Here is a 5,521-nt window from a genome sequence, read left to right as displayed (position 1 = left end):
CAGTCTAACATAAGGAACCTTGTCGAATGTCTTGCTGAAGTCCATATAGACAATGTCTACTGTTCTGCCTTTAATCTTACCAACTCATCAAAAAACTCAAATCAAGTTAGTGAGACGTGATTTCCCACATACAAAAAGCCATGTTGACTACCCCTAATCAGTTCTTGCCTTTCCAAATCTATGTAAATCCTATCCCTCAGAATCCCCACCAAAAACTTACCTAACACCGATGTCAGCCTCAATGGCTGATAGTTCCTTGGCTTTTCATTACCACTTTTTTATATAATGACACCACATTAGGCACCCTCCAGTGTTCTGGCACCTTACCTGTGTTATCGATGATACAAACATCTCAGCAAGGGTCCCAGCAATCTTTTCCCTAGCTTCCCACAGAGTTCTTGATCAGGTCCCAGAGATTTATTTACCTTTGTGTTTTAAGACCTCTTGCACTTCCTTTTCTGTTATATGGATACTTTTTAAGACATAGCTATTTATTCCTTCAAATACCCTAGCTTCCATGGCCTTCTCCCAGTAAACACTGATGCAGAATAATTGTTTAGTGTAACACCCATCTCCTGTGGTTCCATACATAAAAATCAATGAGGACGTCTAAGGGACCCTAATCGCTCCCTGTTTTGTCCTTAATGTATTTTTAGAATTTCTTCGGATTCATTTAAGCCTTTATGTCAAATCTCTCATGTCCCTCTTTTGCCCTCCTGATTTTCCTCTTAAGTATACTCCTACTGCCTTTATACATCTTTAGGGATTCACGATCCCAGCTATCTACACCTGATATACGCCGCCTTCTTTTTATTGTCCAGAGTACGTCCATTTTTCTAGTCATCCAGCATTCCTTACACCTACCAACCTTGTCCTACACACACCAAACAGGATTATACTTTCTCTAAACTCTCATCTCATTTTTGAACACCTCCCAATTTACATTCGGCCCTCTACCTGGAAATAATCTGCCCCAAATCAGCTTTTGAAAGCTCCTAATCCCGTCAAAATTGACCTTACACCAATTGATAACTTTAACTTTTAGATCATGTCTATTCTTTTCCATAGCTATAGAGTTATGATCACTTGCCCCAAAGTACTCCCCCACTGACACCTCCAGACTTGCTCTGCCTTATTTTCCAAGAGAAGGTCCAGTTTTGCACCTTCTCCAGTAAGTACAGCCACATATTGAATAAGAAAATTTTCTTGTACAGTCTTTAATTTCTCTCCATGCAAGCCCTTAACACTTTGGTAAGTTTCAATCTATGTTTGGAAAGTTAAAATCCCCTACCATTATAATTCCAGAGCACTATTATGTTAGATTCAATGCCTTTCATTGCCTATATAACATTGAAATAGTGAGACTACGTTGTCGACAAAAAAACTGAAAGGGAAAAGTGACAATGGATGTATGGTTCTAGCAGTGTTAGGCACGCGGTGATGAAGAGTCATTGGACTATGGTTGTAATGACTGGCTGACCACAAAAAAAGGTTGGAGATACAGTACATTGCAAACTCCATCTTAACTCTACAGGATATCCTATTTAAACAGCACTGATTGGCAAAGTGTACCAGCATTTTTTTTAAGATTAGATTAGATTCCCTACAGTGTGGAAACAGGCCCTTCGGCCCAACTAGTCCACACCAAAGAGAAACCCACCCAGACCCATTTACCGTAATACTTTTGTGACTGCCCTAAAACCAAAAAGAGGGAGGCAAGTTTTCTTGTCCTATCACTGATGTCTTTGGCCACTGAATGCATCAACAATTTCACAAACATTAGACTCTCACACATCTATTATTCGTGTCTGATTAAATATTTGCAGATTCAAGGCCAAACCTACAGCTCAGATGCCCAGTAACTGAACGTATGGATCTTGTCTGGACAAAAATTGATGTAGCTCTATATCTACTGCACTCTGCTTCTGAACTCACATAGTTTAGGCCTAAGGAGTGCAGGAAAACTGGTGAAGCAATCCATCAGATGAAGAGTTTCTGGCTTCTTGATTTAGTGGTTCAAGTATACAGTAACAGTATTTATACCATTTGGAAAGCAGCAAGGAGTTATCCTGGAATCCTAATCATATTTCTTCCTCACACGGCCTAAGAAATGAATAAGCCATTCAGTTCAGTTTTGTGATATTGCAGCATGCAAAATAGCTGCAGTGTAATATACTCATTAAGAGCAATACATGCTGAGCTGCAGCTAGGATGCTACAGTTAAACTAACCTTATTTCCACTCTCCATCAGAAGAAAAACTACAGCTAGCTCTTAAAATACACTACACACCCTCCCAGAAGGAGCAACATTTGCACTTGAAAATGGCTTGCAGCATTTTAAAAGAGTTAGAATTAGAGATAGGATCTCTGATACAAGTTACCTCTGATATAGTTGTATATACCTCGATTGCACTCCATACAGCTATTGAAACTGGTTTGAGATTTGGAAAGGCAACTTGACTGTCTTGATTAGATGAAGATGTTAAAGAATGATGATGAAAGGATGGATAAGGTTTAGTGTAAATAGCTACAGAAAGATGTTTTTGCACTGAGAAATAAGTGTATTTCACAGAAGGTGGATTTAAAAATACCAAATCTATCCAAGTATGTGAGAAATAGTAATTTGTAGTTCGGAAAATAGTAAGTGAGTGAAATGCAAATATCATCCTTGCATTTAGACAAGCTGAACAATATTTGTCATGCCTTTGTTTCTTTTGTTTGCTGATATCAATGCAGATGCATAGCATGACTCATACAAAGAAATGAGTGCTGGTCATAAGTGCAAAATTAAAACCTCCTGACACTATTGTTTTGTTCTTTTTAAATATGATCTGACGCATTCTGTTCTGTTGCAACAGAACTTTATTTTTCACAGTTCAGTCTTAAAAGTCTTATTTTTAAAGTCTACATGCCACGGCAGACATTTTTTTATTTAGCCTTAGCTTCACCTTCCAACCTTAACACATGGAGGGAGATTTTAATTTGAACAATTGAACAGTTAAACTTAAAGCACTGCCTGGATGCAACAGGAAAAAAACAGGAGGGGAGTAAGGTTGACGTACCAACCTATTTTATTTCCATTCACAGAGGCCAGAACAATTGAGCACCCTCCAATATGTGCACTTGAATGCCCTAGCATTTTCTCTCTGCATTGTGCTCAGGTGCTGGTATACAACTAAGCACTAAAAATGAACATCAGTCTCATACTTAACATAAAGGTGTGATTTTGCAACATGCATTAAGAGATGTGAGTGTCTTTATAATCAATAAAGACAACCATAAGTGCAAACATTTACAAGATTGTTGCCAGGACTCAAGAGTCTGAGTTACAGGGAGAGGTTGGACAAACTAGGACTTTTTTTCTTTAGAGAGTAGGAGACTGAGGGGGGACCTTAGAGAAGTGAATAAGATCATGAGAGGCATGGATAGGGTGAATGCACTCAGTCTTTTTCCCCAGGGTTGGGGAATCTAGGACTAGAGGGCATCTAGAGGGAATTTAAGGTTAGAAGGGTAAAAATAAAAGGGAACCGGAGGGGCAAATTTTTTTTAAACACAGAGGGTGGTACGCACATGGAATGAGCTGCCAGTGGAAGTGGTTGAGGCAGATACATTAACAACATTTAAAAGGCATTTGGACAAATACATGGACAGGAAAGGTTTAGAAGGATATGGGCAAAGTGGAGGGAAATGGGGTTAGCGTGGATGGACATTTTAATCAGATGGACCAGCTTGGGCCAAAGGGCCTGTCTCTGTGCTGTAGGACTCTGACTCCCTGTGATCAAACACAGAACATTCTGCAATACAATGATGCATCTGAAAAAAAGACTAATTTTAGATGACTGAGAGTTGTTGGTTAGAAATGAAAACTAAAAATATGTAACAGTTTCAATTCTGACAAAATGTCTGCAGCCAGAGTTAGCTCATTGTTTCATTTTTCAGATGAAGGTTTCTAACGCACCTTACTGATGAATTGTTCCGGTTTTAAATTTCCACAATTTGTAACTTTAAGTGGCTATCTTCCATTGTTAGCCACTAAACCAATTCCACATCACAGAGACCAACTCAGATACACTGATTTGACAGTTTTTTTTTGTCCTCGACACTTAGCATCTTTGTAAGAATAAGATAAACAATTCTGAACATCTATGTAACTTTCCTAGCCCTTTATCTGTGACCTAATTTGCATTCCACGTTTTCACACATGCCACTTGGATGGAAAAAGAATCGAACAACTATTTATTAGATGCCAAGGACCACATGTACGTCTCACTGAGCCCACCAGCAACATAGGTGAGCGAGGGGCTGTAACCTGCCTGGGCCTTGCTTTGGATGAAAGAGAGGGAAGAGAAGGCAATGACAATTCAGAAGTTTCACATTGTGTCCCACGTAAAAACTTTTCCAAATAAGGAGTCATGTTTACAGGATGCCTGGTGCAAAACTAGAAGATCAAACAGAAACTGTTAATTGATTTTGTTGCGCCGAAACCTCAGTTATGCATTAACAATAGTTCAATGTCAAACTGTAAGAGACCTCTTTGGAATTTTAAAAACCAAAAGGATATATTACAGCTATGAACCCAAGTATATACCCTAAGGAGAAGGATGTGAATATGTACATTTCAATCAAGACCATTTTCTTTTCAATAGTATTTTAGTTATTTATGTAAGTTAGCCAAGCTACAGGGCTTTAAAACTATGAAAATGAATTTCCCCAGACTTCTGACCTGCTTCAGCTAACATCTTGAGGAAGCCAAAAATACAGTACTTTTTGAAGTGGTATCCATAGCTTTAGGTATGGATAATGAACACCAGTTTTTACCCAACAACCAAGGCAATTCACGTTGCAAGTTCTGTAAATACAAGATTTATTCAATGAAAATTAAACCTAGCTGTTTAGATACTGATCAAATTGGAGGAAATTTGTCAGTGACATTCCCTGTGGTCAGTATTTGTCCAATGTACAGATTTCAGCCACAGTTCGGTGGGTACTGCACTTGTATCTGTCAGAAGCTTATGGGTTCAAGTCTGACTCCAGAGACTTGAGCACAAACACAGCTGATTCTCGAGCACAGTACTGAGTGAATGCTGCACGTTTAAAGGTGTCATTGTTTCGCGTTAGACACTTAAACAGAGAACTAATCTCAGGTGGATTTTATAGATCCATGGTGTTATTTTAAAGACCAGGAGAGTTCTCCCCAATGTCTTATTGATACAGTATCTGGTTATCACATTGCTGTACATGAACACTTGATCCACAGAGATTGGCTGCTACATTTTCTACATAATGTTAGTAACTTATTGGATAGAAAATGTTAATATGTAAATATATCTAATTTCATAATTTGGTATTAAAGCAAAGAAAAGTGACTTTCCTAAAGTCAAAGTAGGGCTTAAACAAAGTGAAAACTATAAAAACTTTGAAGGAGAGCATGGATTAATCAGAATGGAGAGAAGAGTCAGATAACACATTTTAACAGGAAAAATACTGAGAAATGGTTGAAGCATTTTGATCAAGATACACC

The sequence above is a fragment of the Chiloscyllium plagiosum genome, unplaced genomic scaffold (assembly GCF_037043375.1).
Source record: "Chiloscyllium plagiosum isolate Xiang-an unplaced genomic scaffold, Cpla_swu_hap1 HiC_scaffold_2, whole genome shotgun sequence".
In the NCBI taxonomy this organism is placed as follows: Eukaryota; Metazoa; Chordata; class Chondrichthyes; order Orectolobiformes; family Hemiscylliidae; genus Chiloscyllium; species Chiloscyllium plagiosum.
This window is presented reverse-complemented; position numbering follows the sequence as displayed.